General features: G+C 50.7%; 1 protein-coding gene across 2 annotated transcripts in view; it reads right to left on the reverse strand.

The window, feature by feature from the left end:
• Positions 1–10,087, reverse strand: part of CNTFR (ciliary neurotrophic factor receptor) — a 213,314-nt gene extending 203,227 nt beyond the window's left edge. For both annotated transcript variants that reach the window (XM_075078575.1, XM_075078576.1), the window contains exon 1: positions 10,008–10,087. The gene's annotated coding sequence lies outside the window, so the exon portion shown is untranslated. The remainder of the gene's footprint in view (positions 1–10,007) is intronic.
• Between the last annotated feature and the right edge of the window lie 16,486 nt (positions 10,088–26,573).

The following is a 26,573-nucleotide window of genomic DNA, read 5'->3' on the forward strand; positions in this document are numbered from 1 at the left end:
GAGCTGTTCCAGCCCCCATGGGTTACTGCCAGTGACAGCAGAGGCAGGAAGAACCCAGCTGGACTCCTCCAAGGCAGGGATGGAGCAGGGTGAGCTGCTGCAGGGCCAGCACTTAGGAGAAAAGCATCTTGAGCTTGACAATTCAGCAAATGTGATCTGGAACTGGCAAGAGAGAATAAATGTAAAGCCTTTAAATGTCATCTCGGGGGTTTGGCTGCCAGAACTAGAGACAGACAGATAAGCACACAGCACTACACAGAGGGCTGGATGCCCTGCTTTAGTCTATGCAGAGTATTTACTAATGTGTCCCACAGCTGGCATGAGCTGTCAGCAACATAAGAAATCTGGTTTTCTGCCACCAGCTCTGCCTCTGGGACCTCAAGGAAATCCCAGAGCCACTCCAGGTTTCAGTTTCCCCTCTTTGTAAGCAACGATGCCATCCTCCAACCCCAGGTCGTGGCAAGGTTAAAGGCTGACCCTGGTAATGTACTATAGCAAGCAGCCTTGGGGAACCCTCCAAGCCTGAACGCAGATGTGCAATAAGCCAAACTTCTTGCTTGGGTCCTAGACCCAACTACAGGTCAGACCATCCCAATTCCTTATTTTAACAGGGAAAGTCAAAATCATCAACCCATTTCCTTTGCCATTGACAGCTCTGACCTGGGCAAGTCACATCATGTTCTCCTTCCCTTTGGCAGCACTGAGAAGATAACAAGCCCATCAGCGCTTAATTGGCTCTCCCTAGTGCATAAGGCAGACCTTCTTAGGAAACAACAGCCTTGCTGGCCTGACTGCAGGTGATGATGTCCCAAAACTAGGAAGTACAAACGCTGCATGCCCTTGAAGTCAAGGGCCCACCATGGCTGTTGGAGAAGTTTCTCTTCACCCTTCGCTTTGCAGAGGAGCAAGCTAAGGTGAATCTAAAGTTGCTGGCCCAAAGCAAAGAGGACTGGGTGCAGCAGACGTGTCTATACAGCAAAAAGCACTGTGCAGAGTTGTGATATAGAACATCAATGATCCCCCTTTCAGTCCTCATCCCATCTAAATGAGACCCAAGGACATGGTGTGTCTCAGCATTGCTGGGAGAGGGCAACACACACCAAACCGGAGCCCAGCAACCAGGGTGCAGGGATAGGAAATGGTTGATGGCAGCTTGCTGGACTTCTAGAAGATGGATGCCTTCATTGGGAGCCCCCCAGGTGCACACCTGGGATGTCCTGCCACACCTGGGCTTCACAGAGACCAAGCTACACGTTCTCCAGGCAAAATACCCCAAATGCAGCCAAAAAGAGGAGCCCCCAAAATGTTCTGGGAGTTAGGACATACAGAAATGTCCCATCAAAAGGGCAAGGGGTTTCTGTCGAGTGGCATGGCACATTGGTGGCATGGCCAAAGATATTGTTCAGCCAGTGTGCTCCCTCCTGCATAAACTTCAGCATTAGCTGGTGCTCTGTGACCCGTCACAGTACTTACTTTCATGCATGAAAAAAAAAAATAGACTTGCCAACATACCCAATGGGCCTGTCAAACTAATCATGTTAGGAGGACTGGAAACACACCAGCAGCAAAGGCCAGCCCCTGATCCAGAGCCCTTGCAGAAATCATGCATCCAGGAGACGGAAAAGCCTCCGTCGTTCCCGGAACCAGGTCAATAAAAGCACAGACAACTCCATCCAAAGAAAGACTTTTTTATGAATCACAAGAAAGAGCAGCTTCAGCTCCCCCAGCTGCAAATAGGTAGGCAGGCACAAAGAGCCAGCACGGAAATGTGTCTGTGCAACATGTGTGGGGAATTGGCCGCCCTGCACATGTCCGGGGTATGGGGCGAGAGGAAACCGCTCCGAACCGTGGCGCGGGAGAGCTGTGAAAAACAGTGACTGCTGTTCCTGCTGTTTGGTGCAACTTCTCCTCCTCCCCCCGCCCCCCCCAGCCAGGTTCCCAAATCAAACAGACTCCCACAGATACAGACGTTTAGCATGCTAGGGAAAGACAACAGGCTAGGCAAAGATTTCAGAGCTGAGCAATCCCAGGCAGCTTTCAAGGGCCTCATATTCAGGGAGCAAGAATAACACACCCTTTTGGGAGCAAAAAAATCCAAAACGCATTTCATCCAGAACAAAAGCATCCCCTCCCCAAAACCATAGTTATTTGTGGGTGCACCGTTGCTATAAAGTTGCTGTTTCTAGAGCTCTTTGCTAAGTGAGAAGCCTGGAGGACTGGACAGAGCTTTTTTTGATCAAATCTCAGAGCAGCAGCAGCATTTTGTTCTCTTTCCTTCTTTTTAATGTATTTAGTTTTCAAACCCTTAGTTCACATGCACAGAGGATAAATCACACTTTGGCAAAGTCTGGCACATGCTGCCTGTCCTTTACATCCAATAACCATGCTCTACCCACAGGAGAGGATGTGTCCTCATTATCATCAGCATTTTTTAGGCCAAGGCCATGGACAAAAGGATCGTGGTGCAGAGAGTATACCTATATTCCAAGGAGACACAAGCTTGTTTTAGTATATGTAATACTGTTTAATTTCACAAGAGAACATTCATCCCTGGCCCTGAGAAACCCAGCCCAGCTTGCCTTCTCCAAGCACACTGGCAGCAGCAACAGATCCCTCCTTCCACATTACTCAGCTTGCAAAGCTCCAGCAAAGGGAACTTTACACCTCTTACAGATGATCCCAAGCAGCATGTAATAGCTGCTGTGCCTACACAGGATTTGGGCAGGGATCAGCCTGGCTTATCCATAGCTGTGCTGCTGGGCATTTGCAAAACACATAGCAATAAGACACCTTCACGGTCACCCTGACAGAAGCTGTTTCTGGAGCAAAGAAGATGCAGCAGTCAAAAAAGCAGCTACCTTCTCCACCTCCCCATCCATTGCCTATAACATGGCACCCCAAAATGCAAAGCGGCCATGTCCCCCCCAGCACTGGGAAGCCATGGCAATAGCATGGAATACGGATAGCCAGGTGGGTCAGCCCTGCAGATCCGCGGCAGGGGCCTATAGGTTACTACATCCAGTCTCTCACCCATGCTCCAGAGACTAGGAAAGCCACCAAAGACCACTAGAAGAAGGAAAACACCAGGCTGCAACTCTGTGAACAAAATGCATTCACTTGCTTAACACCCATGTAATTAAAAGCAGGCGCATCCCTCAGTAATTGCTAGCCCAGGGATGTGCCTGGATGTGTGTTCGCTTTACAGGGCCTGTGATACTACCTACAAAAGCAAAGCTGACCACCAGTCCTTGTGCAAAGCAAGGCTGCTCACAGCACTGATGAAACATGCAGCTGACCCTGCCTTGCCCCAAGGATCCCTTTCTCTTCCCATGGAAACAGGAATAAGCGTAGCTCCTTCCTCCCAAGGAGGTCTGAGCCACCCACTGCTACTCCCACAGGTAAGCATCACTCTCAGGGGACACTGGGGTGGTGAGAGGACAGATTCAAACCCCCCTAGCAATTCAGAAGGCTCTGACTATCAGGAGGGGCTGCCTGCCCCACCACTGAGGAGAGGATGCTTTTGCTCACTGATGCTGGGAATGACAACAGGGCCTGCTCTCCATGCTCATCCTCCAGCCAACTACCGGGCTCCACCTGGCTCCTATTGGCTTTTAGCATCACTGGTGGGAATGGGCAACACATACTGTCTTCTCCTTGTGGGGAGGAGTGAACTGACTCAATAAATACCAGTTGATTTGATGGATAAAAAGCACTAGGGAGAGCAGCCCCAGAGCAGCACCCAGTCCCACCTCTTGGAGGGGGACCAACCACCCCACCACCCAGGTTTGGATCAGCAAGGCCAGGCTGCAAGTCACTTCCAGCATTAGGGCAAAGCCTCCCCAGCAGCCTCTCCCCCTCACCCAGCATTTCTCATGCTGCTTCCCCTGTCAGTTCCCCCCCTCACAGGGTGTGTTGCATAGTATTTAAATGCAACCAGGTCCTGGCAAGCCAGATTTCAGTTGATCCCACATCCCCTCTGTAAGGCAGTGCTAAGAGAGGGGTCATGATCCCTCCACCAGCTGCTGCAAACACAGCCGCAACTACAGCATCGTTTATTGCAAACTCTTCCAGCCTCCACTGAGCAGGGAACAGCAGAAAGAGAGAGCAGGGAGAAGAGAGAGATTTCCCACATAATGGGCACTAGTATTAATTCTTCCATCTGCTGCAGCTTTCCTTTCATTCTGGGACTTTAGGAACATATCAACATCCTTCAGTGCTGGCAGTAGCCCTGGAGGGCATCACAAGTCACCTGAGGGAAAACAGCTTCCTCCAGCACGGGTACCCAGGCTGCCACCCAAGCGGAGGGTGACAGCCACAGCCGTGCATGGCCACACTACTCAGACATCTTACAGCCATGCCACCAAATTGGCAGTGCCTCAGGAGGGCTTCGATGGCATCTTTAGGGTGTCATGGCTAATTAAAGCCCTGACTATACCCTCTAATTAGGTAACACCTTCAGACAAATCACCCTTTCCTCTTCAAACCAGGTCACACCTTCAGATACGATCCCTAATTGACTTAAAAGTAGACTCGGCACTTCTTCCTGGACCTCCCTCCACTTCACAAGGCATTTTAAAATAAACAAACTCCTGGTCCTCAGCCCTGGCTCAGAAACCAGCTGGGGAAGTGCCCTCACATCTGCACAGGCACGCACCCGCATGGCTGGACACAAACCCTCTATCAGAGCCACAAAGCAAACACAGACGCAGCAGCATCATTCTCCTCTGATCTGTCATTTCTAGCCATCCTAGTGCTACTTTCAACAACAGTCAGCAAAGCCTTTTCTAGGAGAACAAGAGTATTTGCGATGCGTCAGTGTCCTACTAAAAATATTGCCTGGGGGCTTGTGAGAAGCGACGCTCCAGCAAAGGAGCCTGGTATCTGGTGGCAGAAGGCATTAAAATCCTAACCATTTAGAAATTTATATGCCAGAATGTTATCAAGCATCCACATTTCAATCCAGAAGCTTGATTTCTGTTTTCATTAAGCAATGAATAAACTGAAACAATCTGAATGTTTTTAGTTTCCCACTAGCACAAAATCTTAAGTAGATAGGCAAAAAAAACCCCACCATCATAACTGGAAACATGCTGAACAAAAACTATCAAAATTCATAGAAGATAAATATTGAGTCCTTCCAAGCCTGCTATGAGAACAATGTCTCTTTATTTGCTTTTCGTGAGGTTTGTTATAACAAGAGAGAGACTCCAGTATACAGTGTTTTAATATACATACATGCATTCACAGCTGGAATAATAGATTTTAAGGACAGAAGACAATATTACAGCTGAATGTATGTGGAAATACATAAACATACCTTCAAAAACACATCCTTTGCACCCTACCCAGATATATACATGGCCACATATGTATAATATATATATACACAAGCACACCCACCATGTTTCAGATCGATCAGAACCATTCATTAAATTAGACTCTCTAAAGTTTCTGCTGCTTTAGGAAAACATGACCCCAAGGAGACATCACACAAACTTAACATCCAGCAGAAAATGAAACCATAACATGCTTCATCTTGAAAGCCAACCCTGAATCTAACTTAATCTTGCTCTGGACAATGCCTCTGGAGAGGCATTAAAATTATGCTAGGTGTTTTCCTGGATTTCCCAAATTCCCTGGAGACTCCCTGGCTGTGTCCATCTCCTCCTCACATTGGAGATGTTTCCGGCTGAGCGCTCCCATCCTTACTCCTGCTGCTCCCACAGCTGGCAACGCACAGATCCAGCAGAGCAGCATCCGGAAAGCCACGTCCTCCTGCCCTTGCCGCAGGAGGAGTAACCCGGGGCAGTCTTTGGGTTTTAACACTTGGATTCCTACAAAACGTGCAGGGGGATGATGTACAAGCTTGAAGGGTGCTGGAAGGGTCAAGAGCGGCTTTGCATCCTCCATCCCCATTCCCAACAAAGGGATTCCAGCAGATCTCGTGCCCCCTAGTGTCATCCTGGCGAACGGACCGGCACCGGGCATCGGCACCGGGTACCACCTGGCCCAGGCAGTGCCCTTTACTGTGGGATAGGTAAGCCGGCACCGCGTCCAGCTACAATTAAATGCAACAGCACAATTAAATGCCATTTCCAACAGCTCAGGTGAAGGGCAGCACGAGCTCACCGGCCCTCCCAAGCACCCCCAGGGCAGTGATAGCCCCCCAAGCGTCCCCATGACTGCACAGTGCCACCTCCGTTCTGCTCCCTCAGAGCCTCAGCAAGATCTGCCCCACCAGCAGATAGCCCAAGCAGTGTCTCTGGCAAGGGGCCAAGAGGAGGAGGCAGAGAGCATCTGCGGTGGACACTGTCCAGAATACAGCTCCTCCTAAAAATAGATGGTGCTTGGAAGGGCACGGTCCTTCCAGCTAATGGGAACGCTCAGTGCTAGGAGCTCAGGGTTTGGGATGACAAAACTTCAAAGCACATGAATGCAAGACACCACTGCCTTTGCGCAAAGTCCCCTTTTCTTCCCCCTGAGAGCACCTGTGGCATCGAGCTCTGGCCATTAGCATGAGAAGCCATGCACAAAACCAGCCCAAAACCCAGCATCCCGGCCTGCCAGCCTTTTCTGACCAAGCAACAAGAGCCAGTATCTCCTGGGAAAATGTCCGTGCTGGCTGCAATAATAATGGGTGCAACTGGGACCTGACACCACGCACAAAGCACCTAAACAAGAGGCATGTGCTAGACAGCACAGGGAATGTGCATTGAGTCTGGGCATATGCCTCAGTTTCCCTGCCTGTCCAGCAGCCCTGATGCAGTTTGCCCTCTCTTATTTTGCTAATCCCTCCTAATTCAACTATTGGCTTTTGTGGGGAGAGGCACCCCACAAGCAACACCTAAAGCACCGGCCCCTTCTAGCATGTGCTAGCAGCATGCAAGCAAACCTCAGCAACTTATCGTCAAAATTTGGAGGAATTCTCCCCAGGGCACTGACCTGGGTATGCTGCTTTCTTCTGCAACACCAAGCAGGGACTATAGCTTAGAATAATGGGGAAGTAACTCGGTTCAGTGCTGACAAAGCATCACAAGCCCCAGCAGGGTGGGAGGGGAGGAGGTGTCCTTCCCTCACGCTGCCATGCCTGGTATACATCATGTTTAGGGCCAGGCATACGTCACCAACACAAAATGGACAAATTGGAGGGATTTCAGAAAAACGAGCGACAAAAATGATCAGGAGGCAGAAGGGATTGATTTACAAGGGGAGATTAAAAGAGCTGCGATCAGTCTAGCTGGGCTGAGCAAGTACTGACAGAAGCAGCCGGATGCTAATCTGCAAATGGGATGAAAACGATATGGGAAGGAATAATTTAGCATCTTCAGCAGTAATGGGATGAAATTAAAGGGGACTTGGGGCTGAGTAGGTAGGAAAAACAAACAAACAAACAAAAACCCAAAACCAACACAACCTAAAATAAAAATCCCTTCCTAGTTGCGCATGACTCTCTCTGTCAGAACACACAAAGTCCCCCAAACTCTTTCTGCCTAGGACAAGGACCCTTGGGAGCAACGATGCCTTGGTGCCTAAGAAGGTGTGCATACACATACGCACGCATGCACACACTCACACAGAGCCCTTTCCCACCCCTGACTCACACTCAGGAAAACAGCAGGGCCTCCACATTAACCCGAGAGGATGGAGGCTTCTTGTTTGCAGGAAAGCAGCAGAGAGCGAAGGCTAAAACCACTGGGAGCGGTGGGAAGGTCCCTGCAGAAGGATGCCTTTGCTCTTACAGGTCTTCATGGGGGAAAGGTGCTGAGACGGCTTCCTGCAAAGTCGCAGGAGTGAGCTCAGCTGCAAGCACTCAGATATTTACACACAAACAGCACATTACTCAGCAACTCCCATTTGTCAGGCGTAATGGCAGCGGCAGCAATAATAAACGACAGAGCCAAGAGACAGGCTCCCCAGATGCATACACAGCCCCAGCCTGAGCTGGAGCAGCATGCATTCCTCCAGCTTGCTGGGGAATTAATTGAAAGTGACCAGGAGCTGGGGCTCGCACCCACAAAACTCCTGCTGCCGGCTTCAGAGAGTCAGCCACATCTCTGGAAGCTGAGCCTTGGCTGCACATTTATTTGTCCATCTATGTGCATCACAAGCTATGTGGCTCTGAGAGGTACCAGGGCTTCTTCCTTCCCAAGTCCAGGAGGTGCTGAGCACCTTCTGTGGGGATAGGGACCCAGTGCCTTGGCACAACTGGGTCCTCTTGAGGTAAATCAGACCAAAGATAACTCACGATCGTCAGATTGTGGCTTGGCCTGCTCTGACAACAGGCTCAGATGAAGTTATCCTAAAGCACTGTTGCGAAGTCTGCCAGGCTGTAGGGCTCATATTTCCAAAGCACAGCCCATCTCAGGAAAGTTCACCCTCCCCAGTGAGCCCCAGGAAGCTCTGATCTGAGGACCTGGTCCCAGCAAGATGCCCGGTTGGACCCAAGCATCCCTTGCACATCTCCAGCCATCACAGCAAAGCTCTAACTCCTCATGGAGGGGCAGGGCAGGGAGCAAGAGCGGCTGCTCTCACATATTTGCACGTCTTGCAGGAAGCAGTCAGTGTCCCTGCCTCGCTGCCTGCACGCACAGCCAGCAGGACCGGCAGCAGCATGTGTAGGTCCTGTCCCTCACTGAGGTAAACAACGCACAGGCACAGAGAGTGGGCACAGTCAGAGTTAAATTAGCAAAATCCTAATAGAATTCAGCAAGTTCCTAAGCAAAAAGCAATCTGAGCAAAGGGCTTCCTGGACTATCTGACAGATGAAAACACAAAGAGATGTGAAAAAGAAACCAAATAGCTTTGCAGGCAATCCCCTTTTTGCAACCTGTACAGAACCTACGCGTATGTCTCTAAGCATGGGGTGGGGAAGAAAGGGGCTTTCTAAGAGAGTGAAGGAGAAGCATTGATCTTTATACCAAAAAAGTTTAGCAGAATAAGAAACAACTGCCAGAGGAGCCACGGAAGCCAATACATACAGACCAGGTTCTGTCCCCAGCAAAGGCAGCACAAATTAGCTCATGCGCTGGTTGGAGTCCCAATCCGGTTTTAGGATTGCAGTGGTGGAAGTCACCAAGATTTGGAAATGTCAGGGAGCTTGTGCAGCACAGGGATCGGTGTGTATTATGCAATTCTGGAAAGCAGCCCTCGTACTCGCGCTCGGGATGAACTGCCTAGCTAGGGAAAGCAGCTCCACAGAAGCGCCAAGCAGACGCTTGTCTTTTGAAAATCACCGCCACAAAAAAAAAACAAAACAAAAAAAAAAAAACCACACACACAAAAAAAACCAAAAAAGTAATAATAAAAAAAAAAACCGGCACTACCACAGCAGAGGAAAGGGCAGGTTGCACCTTTGGAGAAACGAAGAAAAAGTCTGCTCTCCCGCCCACGAAATCCACGGGCTGCGCTTTACAAAGAGCCACCCCGCAACCTCGGCTCCAGCCCTGTTCATGCAATGCAGCAGGCAGGAGGGCTCATCCCTCTCCCAGCCTTCAACCTGATGCCGTTCGCAGCAGCCACGATGCCCTCCCGGCCGGAGACGGGGGTCCCGCCGCGGACCCGCAGCCCTTGCGGGTACGGGGACGCCCCAACCCCGTGCCCTCCCAACCCTCCCCCGCGGGGAACGCCCGGCCGGGGCGCAGGGCGGACACACACGCACGGAGGAGCAGGAAAGTAAGTTGCCTAAATTGTTTCCTGGCGGGCTTCGCCCCTGCCCCGGCGGCGCGGGGGGCGGACGCGTGGCCCACGGCGGGGCGCGGACACGCATGGGCGCGGTGGGGAAAGGTGAGCGGCGGCGGGGCGGGAGAGAACACCAGCTACGGGGTGGGGGTGGGCAAGCGTTCCCGTCTCCCCTTTTCGCCTCCCAGAAAGGTACCGACGCTTCGGTGGTGGGTACCGGGGCTTGCCTCCCCTGACCCCCCGCCGCCGCCGCCGCCGCCGCCGCCTCCTCCTCCGTCCCACGGGTGGGGGAAACACCCCGCACCGCCCCCCGACCGCCCAGTACTCACGGCCCCCTCCTCGCCGCCGCTCCCGGCGCTACCCCATGCAACCACCGGCTGCTTCTGCACCGGCTTGGGGGCTATAAGCTCTTTTAAACTCCAGCACATAACCCATGTGACCGCAGAAGCCACTGGTAAGGAGCGCCGGGGAGCCAGCGATGAGCTCAGCCCGCACCCCCGGCACAGCGCCGCGGACGCGCTCCCGGCCACGCCGCGCGCACCCGCCCCACGCCCGCACACCCACACGCACGCACACACACACACACACACACACACGCACACACACACACACACCCCCCACACCCCCCACACCCACACACCCCCCACACACACACCCCCCCGGCGCGGTCGCTGCCGCCCACGCGTGGGCCCTTGCACGCGTGCCCGCAAGCGCCCCTGAGAACACGCAGACCCCCCATTCCCACCTCCCCGCGGATGCTGAGCCGGAGGGGGACACCGCACACACGCGGATCCCACAGCCCCACACCCCGTGCAAATGCACACGGTGGAGCACACTTGTGAAAGCACCGTGTGCACGGAGGCACGCACACACCCACACTGTGCAGCAGAGTCCCTGCTGTCCTGGACAGAGGGCATACCGCTAGACCTGCCCCACACCTCTCCCGAGATGCAGACCCCAGTGAAGGCAGCACACTCGCAGCCCCCCCACCCTGTGTGCACATGTACACTCACGCGTGCCCTACACACATGGATCCCTGTGCATACTGCCATGCACAGTGCACCCTCCGCATGCTTCCCCCCCCACCCAACTGAGAGATGCAGACCCAAATGAAGGCACTGCACTACCATTTCCACGCACACCTCCATGCACACCCTTGCACACACCTGGCTTGTGAGTGTCGTGCCCCCCCTTGCACAAGCGCCTTCTCAGCATGCACAATGAAAGCACCACACACAAATGCGGACTGAAATGAAAGCACCACACTTGCCCCTCTCTCACACACACATGCTGCACAACTGAACACCTGACGTGGCACAAGATGGTGCTCCCACACCCCCTTGCACAAGCAGCGCACAAGCAAGGCAGCCTGCCCACACGTGCACCCACCTTTCCTACTCAAATGCAACCTGCTGGTGCATGCCCAACAAGCCCACCCTGCCCAGCCATCACACCCCCGCAGCTGGGGGGTTGCCCATGGCGTGTGGGGTCACCCCATTTCCCATTGCAGTTAAAGACTGTGAGCTGTCATGTGCATGGGGGGTCTGCAGGGCAAAGAGGACAGACGTGCTGTGCACAATGAATCCTGACGATGCAGAAGCCGCTGGGGTGGCCATGCACCCGGGACAGGGTGCCCGCTCCAGCCGTGGCACGATGGAATTCGGGAGTGCCAGGATGAAATGTGCCAAGGGAGGACGGGAGCCGGGTGTGAGGCTCCAGTGTGCAAAGGGCTGGGAGAGGCAGGCCTGGCTGGGCAGGTGCAGGCGTGTGCTGCTGGGGCACGCCAGGAACACGTGTGAGAAGGCAGAGCTGGCAGGCAGAGGGCTTCACTGTGAGCTGAGTTATGGAAAATGACTCTTTCCAAGGAATTGCTAAAATTAAAGTGTCAGTGAGGCCAAACGAGCAGGAGCCAAAGGGGAGGATGAGCAAGGACAGCCAAGCAGCCTCAAGGCAAGGAAGGGCAGGGTGGTCAGAAGGTGAAGGTGCCCTCCCAGGACTGCCCCCCCCCCTCAACACCTGCCACCCCCACAGGCAACTGCAGACACCTAGGAGGACATTTGGGGAAGGGCCAATTGACACGGCAGTGGCACCAGCTGTAGGGTGCAATGGAGCGTGGGGTCTGGCAGGAATAGTCCTTCCCAGTCACATCACCCTCTTGGCTGCCAGCGTGCAGATAAATACCTCTGTTTCCCCAGCCTGGAAGAGAAAAATGCCCATAGAGAAACAGCCAGCTCACTGCCAGGGGCTAGGTGCTGGAGAGGGGCAGAGACTGGTGCCCACTGGAGGCTGTTTTGGGAGCCTTGCAGAGCCCTACAACCCATTAGAGGAATCCTCTGCTTTGGCCCCCACCCCAGGGGCTGTGGCAGGGCTGGGGTGCTGCTCCCTGGACATCAGCACTCGGGTCAGCAGTGCGAGCTGTTTCAGCATCCAGATATCCAAGCATTCCCAGCACAAATCCCCGTGACTCAGGGAACAACGCATGAGAGAAAACTCTGCAGAGAGGACTTGAGAGAAATACACCCATTGGCATGTTCGCACTTTTCCTGGCATTTCAGGACTCCTCCTCAGCTGCAGAAAACAAAAGTACTAACAACAACAACAACAACAAACTTTCTGATCTTCCTGTTAAAGGAAAAAAAAAAAGAAGGGAATCTTTGGGCAAACCTACAAAAGCTAATCTGTTTTGTTCCAACTAGATATATGCTGATCAAATCAAAGATACCACCTCCCCTCGGTCCTGGCCTCACACAGATACTGTCACACAGACAGAGGAAGGGAGCTGAGTGGAAAACAGGTTTCATCTAGTTTTTCATAGATGCTACTAAAAGCCACTATTAATTGGATAGAAATAATCATGTTTTGTCTCAGATGAAGGTCCACAATAAATTATCTGTTTATTGTTACTGGTTTTATCCATGAAGAATAACCAGCAAGCTGAGGCTCTGGGGGAATTTGTGGTAGATAATAGCAGGTCCTAAAAAAACATAAGGGCAAACTAAGAGCATAAGAGCAGAGGGGGGATGTGTCCAAGTCTGTTAAGCAGGTTGCAGCAGAACTGGAGGATGACCCTCCTGCCCAGAGGCTCTGGACCGGATTGAAACAGACACAGAATGGAAGAAGAGGAAGGAAAATCCCAACCCATTTTTCTCCCTCTTCATCCCTCCAGCCCTGCTGGCAGCCAAGATCAGGGCTGAAAAAGGAGTAAAAGCTGTGCAGGAAGCAGCAGCTCTCAGATGCCACTGGGAAACATGTTTGGGACAGCAGGTGGTTTTGTGGGGACAGGGATGGAAAGATGCCGCAGCACCGAAGGAAGAGAGCTGGACCCAGGGAGATGGTTCTCCGCTAGCTTATGAACCAGCATCGGGCCATCACTGTGGGCTGCTTTTCATATCCAGTGTATCCCAGTGGGCGCCACCTGGAGAAAACAAGGGGCGCATCACAAACTTGTACACTGATGTTCAACAAGGAGACTGCCACCAAAAATGTCACTCTACCCCATTACATGCCACCCACCGGACTCCAGCAGCAGTGATATCCCTAGCAGGAAAGCGGAAGCTTCGCAGCTGCATGGTAAGAGTACGATGGAGCTGAGCCATGGTCACATCCTCAACTTTTTGGGCTGAACCTGGCTGATCGTCAAGCAACACAGATACCTTGGACACCCAGGGCCAAACCTCAGGGGGCAGCATTTGCTGTACCCCAAAGCTGAGTATATATAAGGCGAGACCCTGAGCCAGTGTATTTCCAAACCATTTATTTGACACTTTGTGGCAAACATCTGACGAAATTAAGTCACAGATTATTCAACCATCAGGAGAGCTGATTGAATGATTACTGGTGAATCATTTGTTCAAAGCAAAATGCCTAAATTCCTACACTGAACTACTGGCAGGCAACATGCGGATGATTTTCAGTCCTCCAAAATCTCTGAGTTCACATCAGCCCCTAGGTCTGCACTCCTTGCTCACAGCTTCCTTAAAAATACATACACACACCCCCCACCTGACCCCTTGCCACTAGCAGGAGCAAGGTGAATGGGAGACGTGGGGAACCATTCCTTGAATTCCTGCTGGACTTCAGGCGAACAACAACACAGCAGGCTGAGCTAGGAGCCTTGTCTCTCGCCTTTGCACAAAAGGGATTCTCTGAAGGGGGAAAAACCCCACAACAATAGTAAGGAAATGTACAGGGTAGGCAAAGAAAGCAGCTGACCTGGCATGCTGCAGGCCAGAAAAAAGTACAAATGATCTTGCAAAGAAGCAGGAAAAGATGGGCGCTATGGACTGACAAGCTTTTTACCAGGGCGATTTAATCATCTTCTCAGCAAATGCTCCCCACAAGGAACAAGAGGGGAAAGGAAGATCATGAAAAGATTGCAGGCAAAGGAATTCTGCTGGTACTCCTGGACTGATTAAAATTCCTCAGGACTCATGGCAGGAGAGATTATTTTATGTAAAACTTCACCTTGTCTTAATGATATTTGCCAAACTTCCTCCTCTGTAGATAGAGGGGAATGGTGGGAGGTGCGTGAGAAAGACAAAGATGGAGATAGTAAGTGCAGGACTTGGCTGTAGCTTTCCAGCCTGTTACCCACTTGCCCGGGAAGACTGATGGTGGCAAGTGTGTGCATGCACACTGCAAGGTGTGAGCAAGGAGAGGCCACGGGGACCTCCCAGATCCTCGACAGGGTAAGGTGTTGCTATACGTGTGTGCAAAGGTTTGCACAGGAGAAAATCCTGTCCTTGGATGCAACCCTGATCATGGGTATCCAGTGGCTCAGACATGAGCAATGAGCATGATTCGGGATGTCATGGAGTGCAGAGGGGGCGAGGTCCCACTGGTGAGCTAAAATATGCGAGTAAAGTTTCCATGTGCAGCAAGGATGTCAGGTTTGGTGCACGCTGTTATCAAACCACTCCTGGAAAACAGAGATTGGCATATGGTGAGACCCCTCGCTGCTACTGCCGGCTAAGATTTCGATGACAAAGTACCACCTGACACCTGTTATAAATAACGTCTGTCCCATCACCCACTCAGCACATGGCCCACTGCTGCCAGCTCCTCGCTCAGAAGAGGCTCAGCATGGAATGAAAGCCATATTTAAAATACATTTTCACATATGTCTCTCTGAGCGAGGAACAACAAGAGAGGGGCCTGGAAAAGGTTTCTCCTCAGCACTTTTTTTGCTTGGTGTCACAAGTACAACCCCATGTAAACTCAGGCAAGATCTGAGATGTTACAGCAATCATTTTTTGCTTCTCTGTTGCATGAATATCCTGAATTACAGGATGGGTGTTGTAATGCTTCTGGAACTGGGAAATCAGCACCATAATCCTGTATATTTGCCAGGTGGTGTGTTTTTCCCCTGTGGATCAGGGATGGGATAGTGCTGTCCCACTGTCAGGGTTGGGGGCCATGGAGGTGTCCAGAGGGATGTGGCTGGCAGAAGGCACACACAGGTTAGCATGCATCTTCAGGAGGGCACCCAGGCATCCTGCCTCCAGCCCCTGCTGGGACAGGATTGCAACCAAACCACCTGCAGGTGGTCTGCAGTCTGCTATGCATGGCAGAGGTGCTCTTATTGCCATTGAGAAAGCAAGGATGTCCTCATGGCTGTGGCTCTTGCCAGGACTGGGAACTCCTGCCACAGAACCCTACCAGTCACCAGTCATGTGTGAGCCCATCCCAAGCTGTGGCTTGTGACAGCACAACTGGTTTGTCCCCCCCAATCTCCCTGCAGATAAACACCTCGAGGTGGGCCAGCATCTGCAGCAGCATGGCTCCTTGCTCTGGTTGCAGGACTGGCTTCTATGGCAAAACATCCTCCTCACATAGAAAGCAGAAGCCAGGGATTAGAGCAGTTTGAAGTTTTTAGCATGAAAAGTTTAAAAGAAAAAAGTGAAAGAGCTACTTTTAAAATATATTTTGGTGAGGAATTTGCAGACCTCTGCCCCATAATTTTCAAAAGTTTGGGTTTTTTTTAAGGGGGAGGTTAATTTTGTTTCACTTTCTCTCTTTTTGCCCTTAGCTGAAAAGCATGATTCCCCCAGAAACACACCATTTGGAGTAAATATAACATCACTGTTAAAAAAATTCTGGGAAATGTCAGGAAAAATCGAAGGTGACTCAGTTTCAAACTCTTCAAGTCAGAAACACCTGGGAAACATCAGTGCTGGGTGGGGGGAACGGGAAAGAGAGGAGGGAGAGCTTCCCATCTCTGCTAGCAGCTCCCATGAGCTCCTGTTGCTGCATATGGGAAGAAAAACCACAGTGGGAAATCACCATCCCAAATATGATGCCTGGAAGGAGATGCCACCACCACCTCCATTCCTGTGCCCCACTATTTGGCTCTCAACAAGTATTAACCATTCAAAGATGTATTTCTTGTAATTATTTGCTGGATTTCTCCTCCCTAGCCTTGAGGGTAAACTCCTATAAGCTGAGAAGCTCACCCAGGCAAATGAAACCCTCTTGGGCTAAGCACCATCCTCACCCCATAGCTCCTTGGTGCCTCTATGTGGGGCATGTCTATATGATGAGGGTGTGTGACCCATGGTCACTAATGAAGACAGTATGAGCACGGTATGGGCAGTATAGCCCTTATAAAGCAAAAGAGAAATGCCTCTCTTCTTGCTTCTCCCGCATCCTCTGCCATTTCTTCCATCTCCTCTCCTTCACTAGCCATGTCCCAGCCATCCCTTCCTTCAGCCTTACCACTGCCAGGACAAAACTGGACAAATGTTTGCTTTTCTCTCCCACACATGGCAAAATCACAGGGTGTGAAACACGCCTGCCTCTTTACCCCCTGGTGAAATGTTTCAGTTGTGACCCTTTAGCACTGCTTTTTTTTTTTTTTCTCTGTATAGATTCATTTGGCTCCTGCTCAAAACTGAGAAGCAGACCCTTTCTTTGCAAAAATGCCAGAATAGGACATTAAGACAAATTGCATAATTGCTTTTTATTATCTCCTCAGAGCAGGAAGGGCACCAACATGTTCCTGTTCTCAAGACTTCAGTTTTGAGAATTTTCAATTGAAAAATATCTTCTTCCCCCTCCTTCCCCGCCCCAAAAAAAGACTCAAACAGCCTCAGCCAGGAGTCTTTTATCTGAGCCCAAACACATCTGTTTTCACAAGGCAACTGATGTGTGTCTTCTCACTGGTTTGTGTGATATTGGCTGTTTTGGGAACACCTTGCTGCCTGGGACAATGCACCTCTGAGGAGCAGAAACACCAGTCCTTGGAGCATTGAACTGCTATCTGCCAAGAAGACTGAATGGTCCAAATACTCTCCCTAAAAAGCAAGGCTATCCTGACCAAAACTGTTCAGCTCTGACTTCTTGCAAGGTGTTGAAAAAATCTGGCAGGACACGGAAAAGCCCATGAAATTTCCTTGGGAAACTGGGCCAGCATCAGAAAAGGCTGCTGAAGTTTCTCAGTTTTATCCAGGTGGAGATTCAAGCTCTCATGATAAACAAGAGAATCTGCATCTCCCCAGATACCTCAATGCAAAACAGCAAGTCAGCAAAACTTCAGGTGCTGTAAATTTTGATTCCCTGACAACCACTTTAGCAAAACGTCCCACCTAGAGGGAGAAATTCGTTACATTTGCACAGCTTCTTTGTTTGATCTGAAAGAAAAAAAAAAGCTCCCATGGAAGTTTTGGGTGATTTTAGAGCTAGAGGAGGCTGCAGTTGAAATATTCGTACTCTGGAGGGTTTGAGGTGGAGTCTGAGGCTGCAGACCTTCCGCATGGAGAGGGCTGTTTTCATCCCCTAAGGAAGGCACAGACTTTTTCCCCTCCATTCTGCTTTGCTCAGATGCTGATAGGTACGTGCCTGCTATTTCCAACCATCTCTTGCACACCCACAGCTTCGTTTGCAGCAAGTTTCGCTTGGCATGAAAGAAATGTTACTAAAACGGCGAGGACACAGGCATCACAGGTGACAAGAGGAATATTTTTCCAGCAGCGTCTTAGGGGAAGGAGGGGAAAATACAGATAAAAGGACTCTTTTGCTTCGGCAGCCCCTGCCACCCTCGGTGCGCCGCGGGATAATTCTCCTTGCTTGCAGTGCCATCTCCCGGCAGGGCCTGCTCGGGGACCGCTTGAGGATGCTCTGCGCTTGCCGAGCGGCTGCGGGGGCAAGGGTGGGCGCATGTTTCAGGAGGGCAATGCTTAGCCTGGGCTGCTTCGCCCAGCCCGCCAGGGGCTGGGCTGAGCACCGAGGCGCTGAGCTTTGGGGGTTGGGGGGGATTGGGGAGGGGAATCTAAGCTTTCTCGGACCTGTTGCTAAATGAGTATAAGAGATGCCTTGCATGTGGGGCCTCTAAATGACATAAGCGTCCTCTGAAGTGTAGGACAATGGGAACCATAGCTAGATCTGATTTCCTGGACAGAGGGGGAAAAGTGATGCTAGACATTGCAGCATGATGTAAACATAAAGGTCGTGTGCTGTCATTACATCCTTCCTCTGTCCTTTGCCTGTTATTGCAGTGATGGGGTAAAGCAAGGGCTTGTCTTTCTCCTGTGTCTGTAGAGCGCCAAACACTGAGCCCTGGGCTCTACAGGCACTTCTGGGAGAGCAGAAGTGATATGGAGGAGGACAACAGCCGAGTAACACTAGTTTTCTATCCTCTGAATGGCTCTTGTTCCATTCGCCAAGGAAATGGAGGTTTTGAGCACTGGTTTTGCTTCTGGGAGCATGTTTTTGGGTTTAGGAGTGTGGGGGCTCTCACCTGTGAGCCTCCACAGACCTGCATGGGCTGCTACAGCAGGGATTTACACAGGGCAGGGCCCTGGGACACCAGTAGAGACAGAAGGTGGGGTAGCAGACACTTTCCAGCTAGCTGGTAGGGCCAGTGCTCCCCTAAGGATAATCAACCCATCAGATAAGGCAGGCAGAGGCAAAAGGAGAGGCCAGGGGACAGAGAAGAAACCAAATCTCTTCATGGGGCTGGGATAGCCCACATCTCAGTATGCTGAATCCCAGTTTGTCCCCACCACCTGTCCCTCTTGGCTCTGGCTGTGTCTAGGTCAGCAACATCCCATGTGTGCATCCCATGGATTGGATTCTTCCCATGGGCTCCTGCAACCTCTGAGCCAGAGAGAGAGCAAACGCTAATTTGGGACTTGGCCCCTCTCTGCCTCTCAGCACCTCCCAAGCATCTGGATTCTGTCACAGACAGAGAAAAGATGCCTCCTTCCCCCCCTCCTCCCCTCCCCCTGCCCCCACCTTATCAGCACCATTTCAAGCCCATGCTATGAACGTGCCATAATCCTGGCACATGGGGCATAACAGCTCCTCCCATGTCACTCGCTGCAGTAATAAACGATAAATAATTGCAGTGACCTCCCCTGTAGACCACAGCTGTACTTAGACATGTCTGTAGAGGTCATGGCTCTGGGAGAGGTGTACTGGGTACTAATGGCTGTCCCCACAGTGCTAATTTAAGTAAGGATGGGAAAAAAAGCACATTAACTCTTATATTCAGGTAATGGGCTGAGAAGAGAGTGGTGAGAGCATTTTGCCAAGCAGAGAAGGTCAAGCTCTTGGATTCCTTCCCCTTCTCTTCTGGCTCAGTGTTTTGGCTTTTCTTCTCTGGGAGTCCTGAGCCCAGAAATGGGTGCAGAAGTGGGTCCTCGCTATCTCTGGTGCAAGCACGAGGCATCCTTCTATTCGAAGACTTGGTAAGTCAGCTTAACCTTCACTGATGGAGCACAGAGGAGGATGTGAGACTTGCTGTTCTCTTGACCTCCCTCTGTTGATAGAGGCTGTTTTTCTAGAAGTCCTGCACTTGATACAGGAGTCCTCAGCCTGGCAGGAGGAAGCAGGTTTGTATCAGGCAAGAAGTCAGACCAGATGATCAAAATGGTCCTCACTGGCCTTAAGGTTTATGAATGCTGTTTAAAGGGTTGGGAGCTCTGCTTCGGTCAGTCAGTTTAAGCAAAAAACCTTTGAATTTCAATTGCTTTCTTATTCAGCTAAATCCCAATTCAATTTCTTCTGCAGAAGTTTATCATCTTTCTCCTGCCAGCCAGGCTCTTTAATCTCTAGCGTTGACTTCTAGTTCATGCTGCTTCAGCCTTTTCCAAGCAAACATAGGTGGAAGGGACATCTCAGGACAGGCAGATCTGCGTGCCAGCTTGCCCCCAAACCCTATGTCAACTCTGCCAGAACTGTGGCACGTGGGGCGCTGTGGCACCATGCTCACAACGATGCTCAATACCCTGTATCCCAAGCATCCTTAAAACTAGAGAGGGAAAGGACGGCCAGGGATAGATTAGTGTTGGCTGCTGACAGGGAACCAGCCAGGCAAGAAAAAAAAGTGGAAAAAGGAGCAAGATGAGCTATGAATACACTCACCTGCAGGGCAACACTATTTCTTGTACCAGCAGTGAACATGGCAACAGGAAAAGGCTTTGGGTGTAAGCATCCTTGAAGTACGCTCCTTGCTGCCACTGTAGCAGCATGTGCTTGCAGATAAAGGGTGTTTGGGAGGAGTGTGAGAAGTGGGAGCACAGTTCCCCAAGTAATTTCATTTCTTCCACAGAGATCTGCAGTGTGGGAGCAGCCAGCACAAGCTGCACTACAATCGTGCAGGGGATGTGGTCAGCGCAGCGTGCACCAAAATCTTGGCCTTTGCTTAGGGAGGATTGTCAATGAATGAAGATCCTCTGATGGTTTCCTCGTGGATCAAAACTTTCACCTCTTGCGAAGACTGCTGAGGGCATCTGCCAGCCTTGGGCTGCAGAGCAGAGGTGAGGAAGGGAACACAGCAGGACACAGGCAGCAAAATGGTGCAGATAGGTTCTGGAGGCACCTACACATGTGCTGAGCTGGTGGAGATAATTACTTCAGGGAGGAAATGACGCTTCCAGGAAAATTCAGTCCCCAGAGTCTTAGGCGCACTGCCAGTCTATGGGGTGGTCCTGGGACACTTCTCAGCAGCACAGCTCTTGTGTTCCTGTACCTTGTCTCTGTCGTCAGATATATGCAGGGCTATCTTGTGCTTACACCTGGGGGAGTCCTAATTTCAAAGCACCCTCCACAAGTCATCCTGCAGCACTTTCAGGCTGCCTTGGATGCAGGACAAGGACCACATCTCCCATGACATGGATGAAACAACTGTCCATGCCAGGCAAAGAACAGGGCAAGCAGAGGATGTGGGAAGTGACACATTAAAGCCCTATTTATTGTCTATACACCACCCAGGCAACATGGATGGGAAGAGTGCAGATACCATAAGCATTAAAGGTCTTTCTGCTGGGAGAGGCTTTCTCTGCTCAAGCTCCTCTCAGCAAGAAGCAGCTCTCAATAAAACCCTTTCAGCAGCGTTGATGGCAGACTGAAGCGGAGCAGCAAACACAACCCCAGCAGGAGACCGTTTAGGTTATTATTTTAATTAATCGCACATGTAGCTAAACTGAAAGGAAAACGTGACACCCAATTATTCAAATCAGTTCCTGCCAGTCACAGACGGCTGCTGCTACCACGGTCCCAGAGCGAAGCTCTGCCCTCTGCTACCTCGTGAAATGCCAGAGATTTGCATCTCAAGGTTGGCAAGATGTTCTCTTGCAACTTTTCTTGTTGTGTAAAAGGGATGAGGAATTGTAAATCTTCCAGTGTGATCTCACAAGGGATTGCATTTCCTAGAGCTGGTGAATTAGCTCCTCCTATGGCAGAGTTCCCCCCCAAAAACTTATTCCCTACAATGCAGCACAGACTGCTCCAGACAAGCTTCCCAGTGACCCAGGGAGACACTGGGAGATGCAGCCCCATAGCCAGGAGAAGGATTTGGTGAGAACAGGCAATGGGCTTCTGATGGAAAACACCCTCAAAGCAGTATCTAGCTCCAAGGAGACGCCAAACCAATTCCAATCACTTGGGATGAGTTCAGGAAGCTTAAGTGGAGTGCTTCAGGCTGGATTTTTTCTTCTGAAATGACCAAAAATGTGAAAATGAGACTGTCAGGTATTTCAGGCATGGAGGTTTTGAACATAATTCCTCCTCAGGAGCAGGTGTTGCTGGGATTTACAGCTGCCTGTTCTCCTGCCATGGGGGCAGACAGGCCTATTTCTGTTCAGCAGTGCCAGACATAAATCCCTCTTCAGCCCCCAAGCAGTAACCTTGGGGTGATGATCCCCAAATGGGGTCTTAGTGGGCAGAAATAGGGTGGTTTCCTGATTTTCTGCAGTGCATTTTCCTTAAAGCAAGAGCTCAGTGAGGTCTCTGGTGATGCCTTTGCTAGAGAAAGGGCAGAGATTTCAGTAGAAAGGAAAACTCCCATCTCTGGTCACCTCCAAAGTGTCTGTGAAGCCCAGTGAGGCCACCCATCAGGGTGCTCAGCCCAGTCCAGCTCAGCTCTGTAGCTCCTCAGGGTGCAGCCATTTTCCCCTACCCAAGCCGTGTCTCTGGCACCCAGTGGAGATGAGAGCTGCACCAGTGAAACCAGGCAGACTGTGTCCCCAGGGGTCCCTGCTGTGTGTACAGGGCAGGTGAACTTGCCTGATTTTATTCTATTTTTTTAAAATTAGTCTGGTGCAATCTGTTGAGCTGCCTGTGCTCCTGCATCATTAGCTCAGTGGGGCAGGGGCCAGGCTCTCCCCTATGCTGCAGGTATCAGCTACTTCTTCACTCTGACGGCCTAGCTGATTAACAAGTCCAATTAAACTGCCAGCCGTGTTTCTCCATTTGCATTTCCCTTTGAAGTTTTCTTCTTGTATTTGAAACCTGAAAAAGGTCTAGCATGCCCAAAACCAGTTGGTCTTTTCCGACTGTGCTAGTTAGTCTAATAGAAGATGTTAAATTTCTCTTAAATTCTGGTTTTGTCTAGGTGCTTGAATTGTAACAGCAATGAAACCACCACCACCTTCTTCTTACGTGTGCAGATAATTTACTTGTCACGTTATTTACAGTTACCTCCTGACTACCTTTTGGTCCTCTGCCTCCACCCTCTGTCTCACCCCATGGTTTTACTGTAAGCCCTTCTGGGCAGATGCTTTCCCTGGGCTGTGCTGTGTGGAGATGGGGGAACAATTTTAATGATCCTGCTTTAGGAATGGATGGAGTTAATTAATGTTATTCCCCTTCTCCTGATACCCTCTGTCCCAGTGAGGTTGGCTGCAGCAGAGCAGACTAGTGGGGGTTTCCTATAGCCTTGCAGGGCACATTTTGAGGTCTGCATCTTCATAGCTGCTAGGTCTGCCCTGGTACATTGGGAGGGAGACCTGATGGAGATGCACAGCATCCATTTCCATACCATGGACACCAGCCTAGGGGTTGAACAGTCTCTTCCATTGCATGGTTTGCCCTACCAAGAGCAACTCTGTTGCAATGCGGATGCTGCAGAGCTGGGGCTGATGCCTGGTCCAAGGGGGCCCTGCCTGCTGCTGTACTGGCAACACATCATCAAAACATCATTTCACAGTTAACAGCTTTCTAGGTGAGGCTTTGATCACAGCCAGTTTGATCCCAAACCCCACATTCCTCCTGCCTTCTTCTTTACTGTTACGAAGATATTTATAAAAATTGTGAGTTTTTACTTTTAAATTAGTGCCCTCATGGAGCAGTGCTAACACCTCTCCTTCCTGCAAAGCTGGGGCTCAGGTCCCACCCCACTCAATTCCAGCTTTATAGGGAAATTTTACACTGCCCCAGATTTAACCTGGAATCTGGTGGCTTCTTTAGGGAGGCCAAAAAAGCAGGGTAAGGGTAGAATATTTCCTTCAACCTTCACCAGAGTGATTGTCATTAAAAAATATACCTCCCCACACGACCCCATGACTACATACATAGGTAACCCTGATTTCCTCAGTTCCTTTGTAAATTTAAAAAGACAGCTAGGAACACTTGTAGCCCTGCCTCATATGCTGTCTGGGTCACTAGTGGGTGATGGACAGGATGGAGAGGTTTTTGGGAAGCTGAAGGGCTCCTTCCCACATTGGCGCACCTCTTGAGCCCTGCAACTGCCCCGCAGCAGCTGGCCTTCAGCTCCATGCTGCAGCTTGTACCAGGCCATTCCCCATGGACTCATCCCCCCAGTCTCACCAAGATGCAGAGGGAAGCGCAGTACCAGCCTGGGATGCTTAGGTTTATGCACCTCCTGAGCCTGGGACAGATTCACAGCAGGTATTGCCAATGTCATGTGCAATCTGAACATAAAGTCAACTATCCCTTCAAAAGCTGTTTTCTCCGCTCTTGACGTGCTGGGGAAAGTACTCAGTGTGGAAACCTCAGAAGTCACTCCAGGTCTGCTGTCCTTTGCTATCAGTTACCTCCAGAGCATACTGCCCTTCCCTGTCACCTGTTGAGTTTTTACAGATACCAGGGCTATTTGCAGCCTCAGACAGGGGTGTCCATTTTTTGGGTGAGGCAGAGTGGTGCCACCAGCCCATGGCATGTTGGCCCCGTGCTAAGCATGGTACCACACTGGATGTGAGTGATACTGCGAGTCCATGGGGACCCTGCTAAGTCTGTCTTCAGACTTCTGCCTGCCACTGGCTAGCTCTGCCCAGAGACAGGAGCAAGCGTGACATGCTGGTATCACACAGGCCAGCAATGGGTTTTTCTTCTCACTCAGGGCTGATCCAAAATGGTGGGAATAGATATAAGTCTCCGAGAACCTCCTTAATCCAGAGCCTTTCCTGAGCAGGGCTGGGGAGTAACCACTTTGCAGTGATGCTCTAACAACAGTAGCTGTCCAGAGGCTGTGTGCAGACTCACGTTTTCCTCTCCCATCTCTTAAATGCAGAGAAGCAAGGCAGGCAGGGGTATAGGATGTGCCCCAGACCACACAGTGACTCAGCGGCACAGACACAAACAAGAGCTGCTGAGCCCTAAGCCAGGTGCACCACCAGCACACCACCCAGCCTGGTGTTAGCCCAGCTCAGTCCTCCCTGGACAGACCATCAGAGCCCCTTCAGGCCATGTCCTTGTGCCCACACATAGTCCCACTCCAGCACTGACAAGGAATGCTGAGCAGTGGCTGGGTTGTATCACTCCAGCCCAGAAGGTGCACAAATGAAGTCTTTGTAGGCAGATTCATGAACCCCCGGGCTCACAGCCCAAACAAGCCCATATCCGATCTTGAAGGAAGCAAGGCAATTTTCACGCTTTGTTTTGTGTGGCTTTTTTTTTTTTCATGACAAAATCCAGAAGGGCTCGTGGGAGTGAGACCCCAGGCAAATCATGGTGGGCTAGTGCCTCATACCCCAGCATCCCAGGGCAGAGGAAGGGCTGACTGGTTGCAGGGCTGGCCAGACCCCCAGCTTGCTTAACAGCCATCAGGCCATGTAATGAGCAGAATCAGCTCTTGCCAAGTCCACCAGGCTTCCACCAGCCTTTCTGGCACCACCAGTGACTGCCATCCTGGGCTTACCTGCCTTCCTCATCTTCCTCAGCACCCAGAACACACTTCAGTATATTAATTGAAGTATCATTTCTGCTTGCAAGTGCTTAGTAAAAGCTTCCTTGCATCACTCCTCAGATGGACACCACCACAAAAAGAAAAGACATACACACACCCCCTCCCTGCCCCAAAACAGCTCTATTCTGGGACTTCTTGCAGACTTATTACAGGAGAAATAAAAAAAGAGAAATTCTTCCAGGTCAGGCTACTTTTCTCCTGCCTCCTCCAGTAAGTGGGTGATGGGTATCAAGATGAATCCAGAGCCCACCAGACCAGTCAAAAATCCAGCCCCTGCCTCTGCCACCAGGAAGCTCTTCCTAAATCTGAGCAGGGAGCAGTGGAAGGAACCCTCTCCTCCCAGAGGAGATGGCCCTGATGGAAAGGTGGCCCTGAGGAAGGGCAGGATTGGCTTGGGATGATGCCCGTGGATGGCTCAGATCTATTTGCAACAGGCAAGGTTTCCAAAACAAAAGGAGAAGAAGCTGTTTCAGTAGAATCCAGATCTTTTGCCAGAAAGGTATCATTTTGGTAACATATTTAGAGAGAACTGTTCAATTTGGAGTTTAGGTTTATACTTTATATTCTATTGCAACTCACTCACAATATGTTATGTAATATATATTACACACCCAATCTGCATGCTGAATTTTAATATAACAAAAATGCTGAGAAAGTGTCACTTCAATTTTCCAGAACAGCCCTGAGGAATGTTTGCTTGACCAGAAATTTACATTTTTCATTCCTATTTGGAAAAACAACAACAAAGAGGTCGATATTTCCCACGAAACAGGACTCTGGGGTTCCGACCCGTTCTCCTAGACAGTCTGGGGAGAGCAACTTTAAAGACAGAGCAGGCAAAATACTCTTGATGTTTTCTGTTCTCCGTCCAGTCCCGCACCTTAACAACCGACGTCTTCAAAAGAAACAGCTCCCCGAAGTCGCAGGAAGAGCGAAAACCCTGAAACAGACCCACCGTGCCCTGAAACCATTCCTCTTCAGAGAGTACTCCCTCTGGGCAAATGAACTTCAAATAATTCCTCCCTCTCTCCCCCTCCAAAGAAGCCCTAATGACACCTTGTCCGTGAACTTAATGTGTTTTAAACTATCTCCATGCCTGGCCACATACTTGGAATGTCCCCTAAGGACTGCTAAAAAGTCACAAGCAGGAAAAAAAAAAGGCAAAAGCTTCAGTCTGGGTCCCTGGGCTCCCGCCCCCGCGGAGGGGAGGGTTTGCCGGCACTCGGCATTACCTTTCGCACTCCCAGGCAAGGCTCCTGGTAGACAGAGCTGGGCATGAAAGCAGCTCCAGGACACCAGGCTGAGTTTGAACTTTTCACCATTTCCACACACACACACCGCCCCCCGCCCCGTCTTTAGGGGGAATTTTTTCTTTTTGGTTTGAAAAAAGCCCTTCAGGAAATGATTTAGGAGCAGAGAGCATGGTCAGCTAATGGGCTGCAGCTGAGGCAATGTGGGGCTATGCTTCTGT

This window comes from Phalacrocorax aristotelis, chromosome Z (genome assembly GCF_949628215.1).
Source record: "Phalacrocorax aristotelis chromosome Z, bGulAri2.1, whole genome shotgun sequence".
In the NCBI taxonomy this organism is placed as follows: Eukaryota; Metazoa; Chordata; class Aves; order Suliformes; family Phalacrocoracidae; genus Phalacrocorax; species Phalacrocorax aristotelis.